Genomic DNA, 21,761 nt, shown 5'->3' with positions numbered 1-21,761 from the left:
TGGGGGATGCAGCGAGATGGCCCCAACGGCTAGACGGAAGAGGCTGCAGGGCCGCCTCGGAATAGTCCAAGCATCGGACGCGCTTGGGGCGACTACCAGTGACAACCCCTTATCCCGCGATGCGTCCGATACACAGATAGTTCCGAGGCGGCCAAGGAGCCTCACCGCATAGCAATCGTGGTGCGAGGTGGGGGATGCGGCGAGATGGCCCCAACGGCTAGACGGAAGAGGCTGCAGGGCCGCCTCGGAATGGTCCAAGCATCGGATGCGCTTGGGGCGACTACCACTGCCAACCCCTTATCCCGCGATGCGTCCGATACACAGATAGTTCCAAGGCGGCCGAGGAGCCTCACAGCATAGCAATCAGGGTGCGAGGCGAGGGATGCGGCGAGAAAGCCCCAACGGCTAGAGGGAAGAGGCTTCAGGTCCGCCTCGGAATGGTCCAAGCATCGGACGCGCTTGGGGCGACTACCAGTGACAACCCCTTATCCCGCGACGCGTCCGATACACAGATAGTTCCAAGGCAGCCGAGGAGCCTCACCGCATAGCAATCGGGGTGCGAGGCGAGGGATGCGGTGAGAAGGACCCAACGGCTACACGGAAGAGGCTTCGGGGCCGCCTCGGAATGGTCCAAGCATCGGACGCGCTTGGGGCGACTACCAGTGACAACCCCTTATCCCGCGACGCGTCCGATACACAGATAGTTCCAAGGCGGCCGAGGAGCCTCACCGCATAGCAATCGGGGTGCGAGGCGAGGGATGCGGCGAGAAGGACCCAACGGCTAGACGGAAGAGGCTTCGGGGCCGCCTCGGAATGGTCCAAGCATCGGACGCGCTTGGGGCGACTACCAGTGACAACCCCTTATCCCGCGACGCGTCCGATACACAGATAGTTCCAAGGCGGCCGAGGAGCCTCACCGCATAGCAATCGGGGTGCGAGGCGAGGGATGCGGCGAGAAGGACCCAACGGCTAGACGGAAGAGGCTTCGGGTCCGCCTCGGAATGGTCCAAGCATCGGACGCGCTTGGGGCGACTACCAGTGACAACCCCTTATCCCGCGACGCGTCCGATACACAGATAGTTCCAAGGCGGCCGAGGAGCCTCACCGCATAGCAATCGGGGTGCGAGGCGAGGGATGCGGCGAGAAGGACCCAACGGCTAGACGGAAGAGGCTTCGGGTCCGCCTCGGAATGGTCCAAGCATCGGACGCGCTTGGGGCGACTACCAGTGACAACCCCTTATCCCGCGACGCGTCCGATACACAGATAGTTCCAAGGCGGCCGAGGAGCCTCACCGCATAGCAATCGGGGTGCGAGGCGAGGGATGCGGCGAGAAGGACCCAACGGCTAGACGGAAGAGGCTTCGGGTCCGCCTCGGAATGGTCCAAGCATCGGACGCGCTTGGGGCGACTACCAGTGACAACCCCTTATCCCGCGACGCGTCCGATACACAGATAGTTCCGAGGCGGCCGAGGAGCCTCACCGCATAGCAATCGGGGTGCGAGGCGAAGGATGCGGCGAGAAGGACCCAACGGCTAGATGGAAGAGGCTTCGGGTCCGCCTCGGAATGGTCCAAGCATCGGACGCGCTTGGGGCGACTACCAGTGACAACCCCTTATCCCGCGACGCGTCCGATACACAGATAGTTCCAAGGCGGCCGAGGAGCCTCACCGCATAGCAATCGGGGTGCGAGGCGAGGGATGCGGCGAGAAGGACCCAACGGCTAGACGGAAGAGGCTTCAGGGCCGCCTCGGAATGGTCCAAGCATCGAACGCGCTTGGGGCGACTACCAGTGACAACCCCTTATCCCGCGACGCGTCCGATACACAGATAGTTCCGAGGCGGCCGAGGAGCCTCACCGCATAGCAATCGGGGTGCGAGGCGAGGGATGCGGCGAGAAGGACCCAACGGCTAGACGGAAGAGGCTTCAGGGCCGCCTCGGAATGGTCCAAGCATCGGACGCGCTTGGGGCGACTACCAGTGACAACCCCTTATCCCGCGACGCGTCCGATACACAGATAGTTCCGAGGCGGCCGAGGAGCCTCACCGCATAGCAATCGGGGTGCGAGGCGAGGGATGCGGCGAGAAGGACCCAACGGCTAGACGGAAGAGGCTTCAGGGCCGCCTCGGAATGGTCCAAGCATCGGACGCGCTTGGGGCGACTACCAATGACAACCCCTTATCCCGCGACGCGTCCGATACACAGATAGTTCCGAGGCGGCCGAGGAGCCTCACCGCATAGCAATCGGGGTGCGAGGCGAGGGATGCGGCGAGAAGGACCCAACGGCTAGACGGAAGAGGCTTCAGGGCCGCCTCGGAATGGTCCAAGCATCGGACGCGCTTGGGGCGACTACCAGTGACAACCCCTTATCCCGCGACGCGTCCGATACACAGATAGTTCCGAGGCGGCCGAGGAGCCTCACCGCATAGCAATCGGGGTGCGAGGCGAGGGATGCGGCGAGAAGGACCCAACGGCTAGACGGAAGAGGCTTCAGGGCCGCCTCGGAATGGTCCAAGCATCGGACGCGCTTGGGGCGACTACCGTTGCCAACCCCTTATCCCGCGATGCGTCTGATACACAGATAGTTCCGAGGCGGCCGAGGAGCCTCACCGCATAGCAATCGGGTTGCGAGGCAGATTATTGGGAAGGGAACCCCCTGGGATGCGGCTCAAGCAGTGCCCAAAGGGACTGGAATGCGGAATCACATCGAGAGACCCAAATGCTATACGAGGGCTCAAATCGAATTATCGATTTGGCCACGACATGGACGCATCGGAACGACTACCTTTGCCGAACCACTCGCAATTGCATCCATACCGAAACCAATAGACATTTCCGTTAGAGCCCTCGCATAGCATTCGGGAATCTCGCATGCCCCTCTAAATCGACCAATGCTGGCGCTCAATGAAAATCCGAGCGCTACCACCGTTCGAGCGCCAGCATTGGTCGAGTTAGAGGGGCACGGGGGAGAATGCTCCAGTCAACACCTCCCCTATATAAGTTATTTGTCCGATTCTCGCACAACCGTAGTCTGCCTCGTCGAATCAAACAACGGTCCCAGATTCCGACTTCCGTTCCGTAGAGACCCAAAAGCTAGATGGAGGCTCGCAAGAAAGAGAGTCGGCGCATAGCAATCGGGTTTCTCGAACGTTTAGGGACCGAGCTCACTTGCGGATAGGGCAAAATCCGCCAAGCAACCCAAAAGCTAGACGGGGGCTCGAATCGAATCGCCTAGGCGGCCACAACAACGACGTGTTGGATCGACTACCAGTGCCAAACCATTCAGCAAGACTAGTCTGTGTCGAGGCCGGATAGAGATTCTCAGAGAGCGCCCGCATAGCATTTAGGAGACCTGCCGCGTCCCTCACACTCGACAAATGGTGGTGCACGTTTATAAATCCGAGCGATCCCAACCCTTTCAAGCACCAACATCGGTCGAGATAGAGGGGCACGGAGGGGGCTGCGTGAGACAACACAGTCCCCTATATAAGTTATTTGTCCGATTCTCACACATCCGAAGAATGGTCATCAAATCGGACAACAGCCCAAACTTCCGACTTCCGTCCCAGAAAGCCCAAGAGCTATCTAAAACGTTCATGGCCGGAACTCGATCGCGGCTATACCAGTCCGCCAAGCAACCCAAAAGCTAGACTGGAGCTCTAGTCGAATCACCTCTGTGGCCATTGCAAGGACGTGTTGGAGCGACTACCATTGCCGAACCATTCCGCAGGTCGAGTCCATACCAAGGCCGCATAGAGATTCACGATGAGCTCCTGCATAGCAATCAGGAGACTTGCCGTGTCCATCACAATCGATAAATCCTGGTGCAAGATTTTTGCATCCGAGCGCTCCAACCAGTCGAGCACCAGCATCAATCGACATAAACGGGCACGGGGGGAGGATGCTCGAGAACACTACCTCCCCTATATAAGTTATTTGTCCGATTCTCAAGCAGCCGAAGTCTGGTCATCGAATCGGGTCAAAGACCACAACTTCCGACTTTACCCACAATGCAAGTCATCGAATCGAACATCGGCCCCCGAGTCGGACTCCATGCGTATGTCAGGTCATCGGACCCAAATTCCGCCTTCCTGCGCATGGCGGGCCATCAATATCAACTCGGTCATCGGACCCAAACTCCGCCTTTTTGCGTATGGCACGCCTTCAAATCGGTCATCGGACCCAAATTCCGCCTTCCTGTGCATGGCGGGCCATCAACATCAACTCGGTCATCGGACCCAAATTCCGCCTTTCTGCGCATGGCACGCCATCAACTCGGTCATCGGACCCAAATTCCGCCTTCCTGCGCATGGCAGGTCATCGGACACAAATTCAGACCTCGCCAATATGCCTACGTATCGAATCGGTCATCGGACCCAACTTCCGACTTCATCCATACTGTAGGGTCTTTGAGGTTGGCGCGGTGCGCTCAACCCAGGGAGTCGACCCATCGAAGCATACACCTCCCCTATATAAGCTATTTGTCCGATTCCCACACCTGTGTAGTTTGCACCTCTGACCAGGACATCGACCCCAACTTCCGAACTCGACTGCAACGACGGCACCAGCGCCTTGGTGCGCACCTTGCGACGCACAGTCCCAACATTCGCCTTCCTGCACATGGCAGGTCATCGGACCCAAATTCCGACCTCGCGAGTATGCCTACATATCGAATCGGTCATCGGACCCAACTTCCGACTTCATCCATACCGTAGGGTCTTTGAGGTTGGCGCGGTGCGCTCAACCCGGGGAGTCGACCCAACGAAGCATACACCTCCCCTATATAAGCTATTTGTCCGATTCCCACACCTGTGTAGTTTGCACCTCCGATCAAGACATCGACCCCAACTTCCGAACTCGCCTCCAACGACCGAACCAGCGCCTTGGTGCGCACCTTGCAACGCACAGTGCCAACATTCGCCTTCCTGCACGTGGCAGGTCATCGGACCCAAATTCCGACCTCGCGAGTATGCCTACATATCGAATCGGTCATCGGACCCAACTTCCGACTTCATCCATACCGTAGGGTCTTTGAGGTTGGCGCGGTGCGCTCAACCCGGGGAGTCGACCCAACGAAGCATACACCTCCCCTATATAAGCTATTTGTCCGATTCCCACACCTGTGTAGCTTGCACCTCCGATCAGGACATCGACCCCAACTTCCGAACTCGACTAAAAAGACCGCACCAGCGCCTTGGTGTGCACCTTGCAACGCACAGTGTCAACATTCGCCTTCCTGCACATGGCAGGTCATCGGACCCAAATTCCGACCTCATGAGCATACCTACTAATCGAATCGGTCATCGGACCCAACTTCCGACTTCATCCATACCGTAGGGTCTTTGAGGTTGGCGCGGTGCGCTCAACCTGGGGAGTCGACCCATCGAAGCATACACCTCCCCTATATAAGCTATTTGTCCGATTCCGACACCTGTGTAGTTTGCACCTCCGCTCAGGACATCGACCCCAACTTCCGAACTCGCCTGCAACGACCGAACCAGCGCCTTGGTGCGCACCAAAAGTGCGCACTTTTGGAGGGCACTTTTCTGCGCTCCAAAGGTGCGCACTTTTGGAGGGCACTTTTTGGAGGGCACTTTTCTGCGCTCCAAAGGTGCGCACTTTTGGAGGGCACTTTTTGGAGGGCACTTTTCTGCGCTCCAAAGGTGCGCACTTTTGGAGGGCACTTTTTGGAGGGCACTTTTCTGCGCTCCAAAGGTGCGCACTTTTGGAGGGCACTTTTTGGAGGGCACTTTTCTGCGCTCCAAAGGTGCGCACTTTTGGAGGGCACTTTTTGGAGGGCACTTTTCTGCGCTCCAAAGGTGCGCACTTTTGGAGGGCACTTTTTGGAGGGCACTTTTCTGCGCTCCAAAGGTGCGCACTTTTGGAGGGCACTTTTTGGAGGGCACTTTTCTGCGCTCCAAAGGTGCGCACTTTTGGAGGGCACTTTTTGGAGGGCACTTTTCTGCGCTCCAAAGGTGCGCACTTTTGGAGGGCACTTTTTGGAGGGCACTTTTCTGCGCTCCAAAGGTGCGCACTTTTGGAGGGCACTTTTGTGCACTCCAAAGGTGCGCACTTTTGGAGGGCACTTTTCCTGTGCTCCAAAGGTGCACACCTAGGTGAGCACCTTCGACCACACCTTGTAGCACACCAAACTCTGACTTTCGACTTCATCCGCAATGCAGGGTCTTTGAGGTTGGCGCAATGCGCACAACCAGGGGAGTCGACCCATCAAACCCAACACCTCCCCTATATAAGCTATTTGTCTGATTCTCATACATGCGTAGCCTGCAGGAGCAATTAGGACATCGACCCCAACTTTCGGCTTCTAAACGAAAACAAGGTCTTTGAGGTTGGTGTAATGCGAACAACTAGGGGAGTCAACCCATCAAACCCAACACCTCCCCTATATAAGCTATTTGTCTGATTCTCATACATGTGTAGTCTACAGGAGCAATTAGGACATCGACCCCAACTTTTGACTTCTTAACGAAAACAAGGTCTTTGAGGTTGACGTAATGCGCACAACCAGGGGAGTCGACCCATCAAACCCAACACCTCCCCTATATAAGCTATTTGTCCGATTCTCATACATGTGTAGCCTGCAGGAGCCATTAGGACATTGACCCCAACTTTTGACTTCTTAACGAAAACAAGGTCTTTGAGGTTGGCGTAATGCGCACAACCAAGGGAGTTGACCCATCAAACCCAACACCTCCCCTATATAAGCTATTTGTCTGATTCTCATACATGTGTAGCCTGCAACAACGATTAGGACATCCACCCCAACTTCTGAATTCGTCTGCGTTGACCGCACCAAAGGTGCACGCCTTGGTGCTCACCAAAATCCGACTTCCGACTTCTTCTGCTATGCGGGGTCTTTGAGGTTGGCGCAGTGCGCACAACCAGGGGAGTCAACCCACCGAATGCAACACCTCCCCTATATAAGCTATTTGTCTGATTCTCATACATGCGTAGACTGCAGCAATGATTAGGACATCCACCCCAACTTTTGACTTCTTAAACAAGACAGGGTCTTTGAAGTTGGTGCAGTGCACACAACCAGGGGAGTCGACCCATCAAACGCAACACCTCCCCTATATAAAGCTATTTGTCCGATTCTCATACGTGTAGTCTGCAGCAGCGATTAGGACATCGACCCCAACTTCCGAATTCGTTTGCATTGACCGCACCAAAGGTGCACGCCTTGGTGTGCACCCTGGAGTGCACTTTGGTGCTCACCTCGGTGCACACTTTGGTGTGCACCTCGGTGTGCACCAAAGGTGCGCACCTTGGAGCGCACCAAAGGTGTACACTTTGGAGCGCACCACATAGGGTCTTTGAGAGGTTGGCGCAGTGCGCACACCAAGGTGGGTGTTGAGGTGCGTGCCGAGGTGGGTGGGTGCTAGGGTGCGCTCCATGGTGGGTGCCAGGGTGGGTGCGTGCTAGGGTGGATTCCAAAGAGGGTCATAGGGTGGGTGCCAAGGTGGGTTGGTGATATAGTGGGTTCAAAGGTGGGTACTAGGGTGGGTTCCAAGGTGGGTCACAAGTTGGGTGCCAGGATGCGTGGGTGTTAGGTTGGGTGCCAAGGTGGGCTCCTGCGTGGGTGGGTGCTAGGGTGGGTTTCAAGGTGGACGCGAGGGCGGGTGCCAAGGTGGGTAACAAGTTGGGTGTTAGGATGGGTGAGTGCTAGAGTGGGTGCCAAGGTGGGTGGGTGCTAAGGTGGATGCCAAGGTGGTTCACAGGGTGGGTGGGTTCTAGGGTGAGTTCCAAGGTGGGTCACAGGTTCAGTGCTAGGGTGGGTGTCAAGGCGGGTGTCGAGGTGCCTGGGTGCTAGGGTGTGGATGCCAATGTGGGTCATAGGGTGGGTACTAGGGTGGGCTGCAATGTGGGTGCCAAGGTGGGTAACATGCTCGGTGGGTTCTAAATTGGGTGCCAGGGTGGGTGTGCACCCACCTTGCCCGAGGTGGGTGCCAAGGTGCCAGTGTGGGTGGGTGCTAAGGTGGATGCCAAGGTGGGTGAGAAGGTGGGTGATAGGTTGAGTGGTAGGATGGGTGGGTGCCAAGATGGGTCACAGGGTGGGTGCAAGGGTGGGTAGGTGCTAGGGTTGGTGTCAGGGTGGGTGGGTGCTAGGTTGGGTTCCAAGGTGGGTGCGAGGGTGAGTGTCAAGGTGGGTCACAGGTTAGGTGCTAGGATGGGTGAGTGCTAGGGTGCAAAGGTGCCAGGGTGGGTGCTAGGATGGGTCGATGCTAGGGTGAGTGGCAAGGTGGGTCCACAAGTGTCAAGGTGGGTGCCGAGGTGGGTGCCAAGTCGGCGACTGCTATGGTGGATGCCAAGGTGGGTCACGGGGTGGGTGCCAAGTTGCTAGGTTGGGTTCCAAGGTGGGTGCCAACGTGGGTGCTAGGGTGCGTGGGTTAAAGGGTGTGTCACAACGTGGGTGCCAGGATGGGTGCGCACCCACACTGGCCAAGACGGGTGCGGGTGCAAGGTTGGGTTCCAAGCCCGGTCACAGGCTGGGTGCTAGGATGGGTGGGTGCCAAGGTGGGCACCAGGGTGGGTGCACCCACCCTGGCCAAGGTGGGTCACGGGGTGGGTCCTAGGGTGGGTAACGGGGTGGGTACTAAGGTGCGTGCCAAGGTGGGTCATAGGGTGGGTGCCAAGGTGGGCACCAGGGTGGGTGTGCACCAACCCTAGCCAGGGTAGGTCACGGGGTGGTTGTCGGGGTGGGCGTCAAGGAGCCAAGGTGGGTGGCAAGTAGCCAAGTTGCGTGCCAAGGTGGGTGTCGGGGTGGGTGCCAAGGATCCAAGGTGGGTGCCAAGGAACCAAGGTGGGTGTCTGGGTGGGTGCCGAGGTGGGAGCCAGGGTGGGTCCCAAGGTGAGTGCAAAGGTGGGTGCCAGGGTCAAGGTGAGTGCCAATGTGGGTTCCAAGGTGCCAGGGTCAGGGTGAGTGCCAATGTGGGTTCAAAGGTGCTAAGTTGGGTGCGAGGTTGGGTGCGAGGGTGGGTGGGTGCCAAGGTGTGCTAGGTGGAAGCCCGGGTGGGTCGGCATCCCATGGGTGTCGAGTTGGGTGCCTGATGGGTGCTTCTTGTCAAGTTTTAGTCGTCGGGACTCATTTCGAGCCTTAGAGGTCGTTTCTTGTCCGGTTGCCCTGTCTTCGACCTGGGAACCCAATTTTGGTCCTCGGGTCCCATTTTTTTTTGTCTCGCATCCCACTTTTGGCCTGTGGCCTTTTCGGGGTCGATTCTCGTTTTGGGCATCAGAGCATGTTTCTTCTCCTAAAACCCAATATTTGTTTATTAAGTCTCGGAACACATTTTTGTTCTCGTGGACCCATCATGGGTCTTGGAACGCATTTGTGGTCCTTGGGTCCCATTTTGCATCCCGAAACTTGTGTTTTGGTGCTTGATCCCTATTTTGGGTGCCCACCTTGCACCAAGTGCGCACCCGGGGCAAACCGAGCGCCTTGGTGCACCGGGGCAAGATCGAGCGTGCACCCGAGGCGCCCCGAACATGCACCAAGGTGCACTCGGCCCACATGTGAGCGCAGGTCGTTGCGCCCGAGGTGGTGTGTGGGCACCGCGTTGCAGACGGGACACTGCACGCACACGACGCCCCCTCCAGGTGCACGCACGTAGGCCGGGCCGGGTGCACACCCGACGCCCTAGCAAGGTGCGCGCACCCGGGCAGGGCTCACACTTGGCGAACGGGGCGCACTTCGCGAGGGAGGGTGTGCACCTCGACGGGGGTGGGTGGCCGGGGTGGATTCGCACGTGGGTCGCGGTTTGCTAAGTACACACTGCGACAAGCTCATAACGGGTGCGATCATACCAGCATTAGTGCACCGGATCCCATCAGAACTCCGCAGTTAAGCGCGCTTGGGCCGGAGTAGTACTGGGATGGGTGACCTCCCGGGAAGTCCCGGTGTTGCACCCTTTTTTAGTTTTTCGCCGGGCGTCGCAATGCTATTTGAATAAACCTTTTGCCCGTTTGCGTTCTCGTCGGGGCCGGGCCGGGCCGGGGTGCGCTGCCCGCACTACCGCGCGCGCGGGGGGCGACACCGAGCGCGCACCCGAGGCACCCCGAGCACACAGGCCACGGTGCAACCCGGGCGTTGTGCGCGCACCCCGGTGCGCCCGAGGTGCTGCGCGCGCACCCAGGTGAAATCGGTGTGCACCTCGGCCAGTGCGCGCTCGGTCGAGTCGCGCACGTTGGCCAAGGTGCACGGTGATGTTTCTTACTCTAAGGTTCCGCACCAGACGCCCGGGACAGGTGAGCGAAGCTGGGCGGGGCCGGGTGCGCGGCCGGGGCAGGTGCACGCAGCTGGAGAGAGCTTTGGAGCACACTTCGGAGCGCACCAATGATGCGCTCCATTCAAAAGTTTCCTGAAAAGGCAAAAAAAGTTGAGATTATAGAATTTCCCACTTGAGAGATTGTAAAAAAAAAAAATTTAAAATGAAGGAAACGCGGGTGCCAAGGTGTGCGCAGCCCAGCCAAGGTGTGCGCACCAAGGCGCCCACCCTGGCGAAGGTGCACGCAAGGTGCGCACCCGAGGCAAACCGGACAATTAACCCAACTTTCGACTTCGCGCGCACCTTGGAGCGCACTTCGGAGCGCTCCTTGGTGCGCACCAATCTTGGGCACCTCGGAGTGCACCATGGCGCCCACCAAGGTGCGCACCCGGGGCAAACCGAGCTCCGACTTCGTGCGCACCTTGGAGCGCACGAAAGGTGCGCACCATGGCGCCCACCAAGGTGCGCAGCCCAGCCAAGGCGTGCGCATCAAGGTGCGCACCCTGGCGAAGGTGCGCACCCGGGGCAAACCGAGCTCCGACTTCGTGCGCACCTTGGAGCGCACAAAAGGTGCGCAACCCAGCCAAGGTGTGCGCACCCCGGTCAAACCGAGCTCCGAATCGTGCGCACCAGAGGTGCACGCCATCGTGCGCACCTTGGAGCACACTTCGGAGCCCTCCTTGGTGCGCGCCGATGTTGCGCACCTCGGAGCGCACCCGGGGAAAACAATGCAATTAACCCGACTTTCGACTTCGTGGGCACCTCGGAGCGCTCTCGGGTTCGCACCTCGGAGCACACCGAGGTGCGCACCTTTGATGCGCTGCCTTCACCAATTTCCAGAAAAGGCAAGAAAACATTGAGAAGGTGTGCGCACCGAGGTGCCCACCCTGGCGAAGGTGCACGCGAGGTGCGCACCCGGGGCAAACCGGGCTCCGACTTCGTGCACGCCGCACCTTGGAGCACACTTCGGAGCGCTCCTTGGTGCGCACCAGGGCGCGCAACCCAGCCGAGGTGCCCACCCCGGCGAAGGTGCACGCGAGGTGCGCACCCGGGGCAAACCGGGCTCCGACTTCGTGCACGCCATGGTGCCCACCGCGGCGAAGGTGCACGCGAGGTGCGCACCCGGGGCAAACCGGGCTCCGACTTCGTGCACGCCGCACCTTGGAGCACACTTCGGAGCGCTCCTTGGTGCGCACCATGGTGCCCACCAGGGCGCGCAACCCCGCCGAAGGTGCACGCGAGGTGCGCACCCGGGGCAAACCGGGCTCCGACTTCGTGCACGCCGCACCTTGGAGCACACTTCGGAGCGCTCCTTGGTGCGCACCATGGTGCCCACCAGGGCGCGCAACCCCGCCGAAGGTGCACGCGAGGTGCGCACCCGGGGCAAACCGGGCTCCGACTTCGTGCACGCCATGGTGCGCACCGCGGCGAAGGTGCGCACCCGGGGCAAACCGGGCTCCGACTTCGTGCACGCCGCACCTTGGAGCACACTTCGGAGCGCTCCTTGGTGCGCACCAGGGCGCGCAACCCAGCCGAGGTGCCCACCCCGGCGAAGGTGCACGCGAGGTGCGTACCCGGGGCAAACCGGGCTCCGACTTCGTGCACGCCGCACCTTGGAGCACACTTCGGAGCGCTCCTTGGTGCGCACCATGGTGCCCACCAGGCCGCGCAACCCAGCCAAGGTGTGCGCACCAAGGTGCACGCGAGGTGCGCACCCGGGGCAAACCGGGGTCCGACTTCGTGCACGCCGCACCTTGGAGCACACATCGGGGCGCTCCCGGGTTCGCACCGGCGTTGCGCACCGTGGTGGGCACCTCGGAGCACACCAAGGTGGGCAGCGAGGTGCGCACCTTTGATGCGATGCCTTCACTAATTTCCATAAAAGGCAAAAAAAAAACGAGATTTTAAAATTTCCGTTTTGAAAGATAGTGAGAAAAAGGGAATGCTGGTGCCATCTTGAGCCCGCCCTGGTGCGCAGCCCAGCCAAGGTGTGCGCACCAAGGTGCCCACCCTGGCGAAGGTGCGCGCCCGGGCAATTAATCCAACTTCCAACTTCGCGCGCGCCAGGGTGGGAGCGCACCCAACAACCGGGCCTGGGAAGAGCCAATGCGAGAAACCCCACCAAACGCTCTGACAAAAAAAGAGGGGGCGCTCCAGTAACCCCGCTTCGGAGCGCACCCTGGGCAAACCCAGCCAAGGTGCCCACCCCGGCCAAGGTGCAGGCGAGGTGCGCACCCGGGGCAAACCGGGCTCCGACAACGTGCACGCCGCACCTTGGAGCACACTTCGTAGCGCTCCCGGGTGCGCACCTCAGAGCACACCAAGGTGGGCAGCGAGGTGCGCACCTTTGATGCGCTGCCTTCACTAATTTCCAGAAAAGGCAAAAAAAAAAGGAGATTTTAAAATTTCCGTTTTGAAAGATAGTGAAAAAAACGGAACGCGCGTGCCATCTTGAGCCCGCCCTGGTGCGCAGCCCAGGTAAGGTGCCCACCCTGGCAAAGGTGCGCACCCGGGCAATTAACCCTACTTCCGACTTCGTGCGCGCCAGGGTGGCAACCGGGCCTCGGAAGAGCCAATGCGAGAAACCCCACCAAACGCTCCGACAAAAAAAGAGGCGGCGCTCCAATAACCCCGCTTCGGAGCGCAGCCGGGGCAAACCCAGCCAAGGTGCCCACCCCGACGAAGGTGCACGCGAGGTGCGCACCCGGGGCAAACCGGGCTCCGACAACGTGCACGCAGCACCTTGGAGCACACTTCGAAGCACTCCCGGGTGCCCACCGGCGTTGCGCACCGTGGTGGGCAGCGAGGTGCGCACCTTTGATGCGCTGCCTTCACTAATTTCCAGAAAAAGGCAAAAAAAAATGAGATTTTAAAATTTCCGTTTTGAAAGATAGTGAAAAAAAAGGAACGCGGGTGCCATCTTGAGCCCGCCCTGGTGCGCAGCCCAGGCAAGGCATGCGCACCAAGGTGCCCACCCGAGGTGCACACCCGGGGCAAACCGGGCTCCGACTTCGTGCAGGCCGCACCTTGGAGCACACTTCGGAGCGCTCCTTGGTGCGCACCATGGTGCCCACCAGGGCGCGCAACCCAGCCAAGGTCTGCACACCAAGGTGCCCACCCCGGCGAAGGTGCACGCGAGGTGCGCACCCGGGGCAAACCGGGCTCCGACTTCGTGCACGCCATGGTGCCCACCGCGGCGAAGGTGCACGCGAGGTGCGCACCCGGGGCAAACCGGGCTCCGACTTCGTGCACGCCGCACCTTGGAGCACACTTCGGAGCGCTCCTTGGTGCGCACCATGGTGCCCACCAGGGCGCGCAACCCAGCCAAGGTGTGCGCACCAAGGTGCACGCGAGGTGCGCACCCGGGGCAAACCGGGGTCCGACTTCGTGCACGCCGCACCTTGGAGCACACATCGGAGCGCTCCCAGGTTCGCACCAGCGTTGCGCACCTTTGATGCGCTGCCTTCACTAATTTCCAGAAAAGGCAAAAAAAAACGAGATTTTAAAATTTCCGTTCTGAAAGATAGTGAAAAAAACGGAACGCGGGTGCCATCTTGAGCCCTTCCTGGTGCGCAGCCCAGGCAAGTTGTGCGCACCAAGGTGCCCACCCTGGCGGAGGTGCGCGCCCGGGGCAATCCGGGCTCCGACTTCGTGCACTGCATGGTGCCCACCAAGGCGCGCAACCCAGCCAAGGTGCCCACCGCAGCGAAGGTGCACGCGAGGTGCGCACGCGAGGTGCACACCCGGGGCAAACCGGGCTCCGACTTCGTGCACGCCGCACCTTGGAGCACACTTCAGAGCGCTCCTTGGTGCGCACCAGGGCGCGCAACCCAGCCGAGGTGCCCACCCCGGCGAAGGTGCACGCGAGGTGCGCACCCGGGGCAAACCGGGCTCCGACTTCGTGCACGCCATGGTGCCCACCGCGGCGAAGGTGCGCACCCGGGGCAAACCGGGCTCCGACTTCGTGCACGCCGCACCTTGGAGCACACTTCGGAGCGCTCCTTGGTGCGCACCATGGTGCCCACCAGGCCGCGCAACCCAGCCAAGGTGTGCGCACCAAGGTGCACACGAGGTGCGCACCCGGGGCAAACCGGGGTCCGACTTCGTGCACGCCGCACCTTGGAGCACACATCGGGGCGCTCCCGGGTTCGCACCGGCGTTGCGCACCGTGGTGGGCACCTCGGAGCACACCAAGGTGGGCAGCGAGGTGCGCACCTTTGATGCGATGCCTTCACTAATTTCCATAAAAGGCAAAAAAAAAACGAGATTTTAAAATTTCCGTTTTGAAAGATAGTGAGAAAAAGGGAATGCTGGTGCCATCTTGAGCCCGCCCTGGTGCGCAGCCCAGCCAAGGTTTGCGCACCAAGGTGCCCACCCTGGCGAAGGTGCGCGCCCGGGCAATTAACCCAACTTCCAACTTCGCGCGCGCCAGGGTGGGAGCGCACCCAACAACCGGGCCTGGGAAGAGCCAATGCGAGAAACCCCACCAAACTCTCTGACAAAAAAAGAGGGGGCGCTCCAGTAACCCCGCTTCGGAGCGCACCCTGGGCAAACCCAGCCAAGGTGCCCACCCCGGCCAAGGTGCAGGCGAGGTGCGCACCCGGGGCAAACCGGGCTCCGACAACGTGCACGCCGCACCTTGGAGCACACTTCGTAGCGCTCCCGGGTGCGCACCTCAGAGCACACCAAGGTGGGCAGCGAGGTGCGCACCTTTGATGCGCTGCCTTCACTAATTTCCAGAAAAGGCAAAAAAAAAAGGAGATTTTAAAATTTCCGTTTTGAAAGATAGTGAAAAAAACGGAACGCGCGTGCCATCTTGAGCCCGCCCTGGTGCGCAGCCCAGGTAAGGTGCCACCCTGGCAAAGGTGCGCACCCGGGCAATTAACCCTACTTCCGACTTCGTGCGCGCCAGGGTGGCAACCGGGCCTCGGAAGAGCCAATGCGAGAAACCCCACCAAACGCTCCGACAAAAAAAGAGGCGGCGCTCCAATAACCCCGCTTCGGAGCGCAGCCGGGGCAAACCAAGCCAAGGTGCCCACCCCGACGAAGGTGCACGCGAGGTGCGCACCCGGGGCAAACCGGGCTCCGACAACGTGCACGCAGCACCTTGGAGCACACTTCGAAGCACTCCCGGGTGCCCACCGGCGTTGCGCACCGTGGTGGGCAGCGAGGTGCGCACCTTTGATGCGCTGCCTTCACTAATTTCCAGAAAAAGGCAAAAAAAAATGAGATTTTAAAATTTCCGTTTTGAAAGATAGTGAAAAAAAAGGAACGCGGGTGCCATCTTGAGCCCGCCCTGGTGCGCAGCCCAGGCAAGGCATGCGCACCAAGGTGCCCACCCGAGGTGCACACCCGGGGCAAACCGGGCTCCGACTTCGTGCAGGCCGCACCTTGGAGCACACTTCGGAGCGCTCCTTGGTGCGCACCATGGTGCCCACCAGGGCGCACCCGAGGCAAACCGGGCTCCGACTTCGTGCACGCCGCACCTTGGAGCACACATCGGAGCGCTCCCAGGTTCGCACCAGCGTTGCGCACCTTTGATGCGCTGCCTTCACTAATTTCCAGAAAAGGCAAAAAAAAACGATATTTTAAAATTTCCGTTCTGAAAGATAGTGAAAAAAACGGAACGCGGGTGCCATCTTGAGCCCTTCCTGATGCGCAGCCCAGGCAAGTTGTGCGCACCAAGGTGCCCACCCTGGCGGAGGTGCGCGCCCGGGGCAAACCGGGCTCCGACTTCGTGCACTGCATGGTGCCCACCAAGGCGCGCAACCCAGCCAAGGTGCCCACCGCAGCGAAGGTGCACGCGAGGTGCGCACCCGAGGTGCACACCCGGGGCAAACCGGGCTCCGACTTCGTGCACGCCGCACCTTGGAGCACACTTCAGAGCGCTCCTTGGTACGCACCAGGGCGCGCAACCCAGCCAAGGTGCTCACCCCGGCGAAGGTGCACGCGAGGTGCGCACCCGGGGCAAACCGGGCTCGGACTTCGTGCACGCCGCACCTTGGAGCACACATCGGAGCGCTCCCGGGTTCGCACCAGCATTGCGCACCTTTGATGCGCTGCCTTCACTAATTTCCAGAAAAGGCAAAAAAAAGAAAAAAATGAGATTTTAAAATTTCCGTTTTGAAAGATAGTGAAAAAAACGGAACGCGGGTGCCATCTTGAGCCCGCCCTGGTGTGCAGCCCAGGCAAGTTGTGCGCACCAAGGCACCCACCCTGGCCAAGGTGGGTCACGGGGTGGGTCCTAGGGTGGGTAACGGGGTGGGTACTAAGGTGCGTGCCAAGGTGGGTCATAGGGTGGGTGCCAAGGTGGGCACCAGGGTGGGTGTGCACCAACCCTAGCCAGGGTAGGTCACGGGGTGGTTGTCGGGGTGGGCGTCAAGGAGCCAAGGTGGGTGGCAAGTAGCCAAGTTGCGTGCCAAGGTGGGTGTCGGGGTGGGTGCCAAGGATCTAAGGTGGGTGCCAAGGAACCAAGGTGGGTGTCTGGGTGGGTGCCGAGGTGGGAGCCAGGGTGGGTCCCAAGGTGAGTGCAAAGGTGGGTGCCAGGGTCAAGGTGAGTGCCAATGTGGGTTCCAAGGTGCCAGGGTCAGGGTGAGTGCCAATGTGGGTTCAAAGGTGCTAAGTTGGGTGCGAGGTTGGGTGCGAGGGTGGGTGGGTGCCAAGGTGTGCTAGGTGGAAGCCCGGGTGGGTCGGCATCCCATGGGTGTCGAGTTGGGTGCCTGATGGGTGCTTCTTGTCAAGTTTTAGTCGTCGGGACTCATTTCGAGCCTTAGAGGTCGTTTCTTGTCCGGTTGCCCTGTCTTCGACCTGGGAACCCAATTTTGGTCCTCGGGTCCCATTTTTTTTTGTCTCGCATCCCACTTTTGGCCTGTGGCCTTTTCGGGGTCGATTCTCGTTTTGGGCATCAGAGCATGTTTCTTCTCCTAAAACCCAATATTTGTTTATTAAGTCTCGGAACACATTTTTGTTCTCGTGGACCCATCATGGGTCTTGGAACGCATTTGTGGTCCTTGGGTCCCATTTTGCATCCCGAAACTTGTGTTTTGGTGCTTGATCCCTATTTTGGGTGCCCACCTTGCACCAAGTGCGCACCCGGGGCAAACCGAGCGCCTTGGTGCACCGGGGCAAGATCGAGCGTGCACCCGAGGCGCCCCGAACATGCACCAAGGTGCACTCGGCCCACATGTGAGCGCAGGTCGTTGCGCCCGAGGTGGTGTGTGGGCACCGCGTTGCAGACGGGACACTGCACGCACACGACGCCCCCTACAGGTGCACGCACGTAGGCCGGGCCGGGTGCACACCCGACGCCCTAGCAAGGTGCGCGCACCCGGGCAGGGCTCACACTTGGCGAACGGGGCGCACTTCGCGAGGGAGGGTGTGCACCTCGACGGGGGTGGGTGGCCGGGGTGGATTCGCACGTGGGTCGCGGTTTGCTAAGTACACACTGCGACAAGCTCATAACGGGTGCGATCATACCAGCGTTAGTGCACCGGATCCCATCAGAACTCCGCAGTTAAGCGCGCTTGGGCCGGAGTAGTACTGGGATGGGTGACCTCCCGGGAAGTCCCGGTGTTGCACCCTTTTTTAGTTTTTCGCCGGGCATCGCAATGCTATTTGAATAAACCTTTTGCCCGTTTGCGTTCTCGTCGGGGCCGGGCCGGGCCGGGGTGCGCTGCCCGCACTACCGCGCGCGCAGGGGCGACACCGAGCGCGCACCCGAGGCGCCCCGAGCACACAGGCCACGGTGCAACCCGGGCGTTGTGCGCGCACCCCGGTGCGCCCGAGGTGCTGCGCGCGCACCCAGGTGAAATCGGTGTGCACCTCGGCCAGTGCGCGCTCGGTCGAGTCGCGCACGTTGGCCAAGGTGCACGGTGATGTTTCTTACTCTAAGGTTCCGCACCAGACGCCCGGGACAGGTGAGCGAAGCTGGGCGGGGCCGGGTGCGCGGCCGGGGCAGGTGCACGCAGCTGGAGAGAGCTTTGGAGCACACTTCGGAGCGCACCAATGATGCGCTCCATTCAAAAGTTTCCTGAAAAGGCAAAAAAAGTTGAGATTATAGAATTTCCCACTTGAGAGATTGTAAAAAAAAAAAATTTAAAATGAAGGAAACGCGGGTGCCAAGGTGTGCGCAGCCCAGCCAAGGTGTGCGCACCAAGGCGCCCACCCTGGCGAAGGTGCACGCAAGGTGCGCACCCGAGGCAAACCGGACAATTAACCCAACTTTCGACTTCGCGCGCACCTTGGAGCGCACTTCGGAGCGCTCCTTGGTGCGCACCAATCTTGGGCACCTCGGAGTGCACCATGGCGCCCACCAAGGTGCGCACCCGGGGCAAACCGAGCTCCGACTTCGTGCGCACCTTGGAGCGCACGAAAGGTGCGCACCATGGCGCCCACCAAGGTGCGCAGCCCAGCCAAGGCGTGCGCATCAAGGTGCGCACCCTGGCGAAGGTGCGCACCCGGGGCAAACCGAGCTCCGACTTCGTGCGCACCTTGGAGCGCACAAAAGGTGCGCAACCCAGCCAAGGTGTGCGCACCCCGGTCAAACCGAGCTCCGAATCGTGCGCACCAGAGGTGCACGCCATCGTGCGCACCTTGGAGCACACTTCGGAGCCCTCCTTGGTGCGCGCCGATGTTGCGCACCTCGGAGCGCACCCGGGGAAAACAATGCAATTAACCCGACTTTCGACTTCGTGGGCACCTCGGAGCGCTCTCGGGTTCGCACCTCGGAGCACACCGAGGTGCGCACCTTTGATGCGCTGCCTTCACCAATTTCCAGAAAAGGCAAGAAAACATTGAGAAGGTGTGCGCACCGAGGTGCCCACCCTGGCGAAGGTGCACGCGAGGTGCGCACCCGGGGCAAACCGGGCTCCGACTTCGTGCACGCCGCACCTTGGAGCACACTTCGGAGCGCTCCTTGGTGCGCACCAGGGCGCGCAACCCAGCCGAGGTGCCCACCCCGGCGAAGGTGCACGCGAGGTGCGCACCCGGGGCAAACCAGGCTCCGACTTCGTGCACGCCATGGTGCCCACCGCGGCGAAGGTGCACGCGAGGTGCGCACCCGGGGCAAACCGGGCTCCGACTTCGTGCACGCCGCACCTTGGAGCACACTTCGGAGCGCTCCTTGGTGCGCACCATGGTGCCCACCAGGGCGCGCAACCCCGCCGAAGGTGCACGCGAGGTGCGCACCCGGGGCAAACCGGGCTCCGACTTCGTGCACGCCGCACCTTGGAGCACACTTCGGAGCGCTCCTTGGTGCGCACCATGGTGCCCACCAGGGCGCGCAACCCCGCCGAAGGTGCACGCGAGGTGCGCACCCGGGGCAAACCGGGCTCCGACTTCGTGCACGCCGCACCTTGGAGCACACTTCGGAGCGCTCCTTGGTGCGCACCAGGGCGCGCAACCCAGCCGAGGTGCCCACCCCGGCGAAGGTGCACGCGAGGTGCGTACCCGGGGCAAACCGGGCTCCGACTTCGTGCACGCCGCACCTTGGAGCACACTTCGGAGCGCTCCTTGGTGCGCACCATGGTGCCCACCAGGCCGCGCAACCCAGCCAAGGTGTGCGCACCAAGGTGCACGCGAGGTGCGCACCCGGGGCAAACCGGGGTCCGACTTCGTGCACGCCGCACCTTGGAGCACACATCGGGGCGCTCCCGGGTTCGCACCGGCGTTGCGCACCGTGGTGGGCACCTCGGAGCACACCAAGGTGGGCAGCGAGGTGCGCACCTTTGATGCGATGCCTTCACTAATTTCCATAAAAGGCAAAAAAAAAACGAGATTTTAAAATTTCCGTTTTGAAAGATAGTGAGAAAAAGGGAATGCTGGTGCCATCTTGAGCCCGCCCTGGTGCGCAGCCCAGCCAAGGTGTGCGCACCAAGGTGCCCACCCTGGCGAAGGTGCGCGCCCGGGCAATTAACCCAACTTCCAACTTCGCGCGCGCCAGGGTGGGAGCGCACCCAACAACCGGGCCTGGGAAGAGCCAATGCGAGAAACCCCACCAAACGCTCTGACAAAAAAAGAGGGGGCGCTCCAGTAACCCCGCTTCGGAGCGCACCCTGGGCAAACCCAGCCAAGGTGCCCACCCCGGCCAAGGTGCAGGCGAGGTGCGCACCCGGGGCAAACCGGGCTCCGACAACGTGCACGCCGCACCTTGGAGCACACTTCGTAGCGCTCCCGGGTGCGCACCTCAGAGCACACCAAGGTGGGCAGCGAGGTGCGCACCTTTGATGCGCTGCCTTCACTAATTTCCAGAAAAGGCAAAAAAAAAAGGAGATTTTAAAATTTCCGTTTTGAAAGATAGTGAAAAAAACGGAACGCGCGTGCCATCTTGAGCCCGCCCTGGTGCGCAGCCCAGGTAAGGTGCCCACCCTGGCAAAGGTGCGCACCCGGGCAATTAACCCTACTTCCGACTTCGTGCGCGCCAGGGTGGCAACCGGGCCTCGGAAGAGCCAATGCGAGAAACCCCACCAAACGCTCCGACAAAAAAAGAGGCGGCGCTCCAATAACCCCGCTTCGGAGCGCAGCCGGGGCAAACCCAGCCAAGGTGCCCACCCCGACGAAGGTGCACGCGAGGTGCGCACCCGGGGCAAACCGGGCTCCGACAACGTGCACGCAGCACCTTGGAGCACACTTCGAAGCACTCCCGGGTGCCCACCGGCGTTGCGCACCGTGGTGGGCAGCGAGGTGCGCACCTTTGATGCGCTGCCTTCACTAATTTCCAGAAAAAGGCAAAAAAAAATGAGATTTTAAAATTTCCGTTTTGAAAGATAGTGAAAAAAAAGGAACGCGGGTGCCATCTTGAGCCCGCCCTGGTGCGCAGCCCAGGCAAGGCATGCGCACCAAGGTGCCCACCCGAGGTGCACACCCGGGGCAAACCGGGCTCCGACTTCGTGCAGGCCGCACCTTGGAGCACACTTCGGAGCGCTCCTTGGTGCGCACCATGGTGCCCACCAGGGCGCGCAACCCAGCCAAGGTCTGCACACCAAGGTGCCCACCCCGGCGAAGGTGCACGCGAGGTGCGCACCCGGGGCAAACCGGGCTCCGACTTCGTGCACGCCGCACCTTGGAGCACACTTCGGAGCGCTCCTTGGTGCGCACCATGGTGCCCACCAGGGCGCGCAACCCAGCCAAGGTGTGCGCACCAAGGTGCACGCGAGGTGCGCACCCGGGGCAAACCGGGGTCCGACTTCGTGCACGCCGCACCTTGGAGCACACATCGGAGCGCTCCCAGGTTCGCACCAGCGTTGCGCACCTTTGATGCGCTGCCTTCACTAATTTCCAGAAAAGGCAAAAAAAAACGAGATTTTAAAATTTCCGTTCTGAAAGATAGTGAAAAAAATGGAACGCGGGTGCCATCTTGAGCCCTTCCTGGTGCGCACCCCAGGCAAGTTGTGCGCACCAAGGTGCCCACCCTGGCGGAGGTGCGCGCCCGGGGCAATCCGGGCTCCGACTTCGTGCACTGCATGGTGCCCACCAAGGC

The 21,761-nt window shown here is 60.7% G+C and overlaps 2 non-coding genes across 2 annotated transcripts; both read left to right on the top strand.

Annotated features, from left to right (window-relative positions):
* The first annotated feature begins 9,810 nt into the window (after positions 1–9,810).
* Positions 9,811–9,929, top strand: LOC131866831 (5S ribosomal RNA). The gene has a single exon (XR_009365430.1). It is a non-coding gene; the product is annotated as a 5S ribosomal RNA (ribosomal RNA).
* A 7,818-nt stretch (positions 9,930–17,747) lies between these two features.
* LOC131866863 (5S ribosomal RNA) lies at positions 17,748–17,866 on the top strand. Its single transcript, XR_009365462.1, has one exon. It is a non-coding gene; the product is annotated as a 5S ribosomal RNA (ribosomal RNA).
* Positions 17,867–21,761: the final 3,895 nt, after the last annotated feature.

This window comes from Cryptomeria japonica, unplaced genomic scaffold (assembly GCF_030272615.1).
Source record: "Cryptomeria japonica unplaced genomic scaffold, Sugi_1.0 HiC_scaffold_155, whole genome shotgun sequence".
Classification (NCBI taxonomy): Eukaryota; Viridiplantae; Streptophyta; class Pinopsida; order Cupressales; family Cupressaceae; genus Cryptomeria; species Cryptomeria japonica.
Note: the sequence above shows the minus strand (reverse complement) of the source record. Positions and strands in the feature narration are given on the sequence as shown.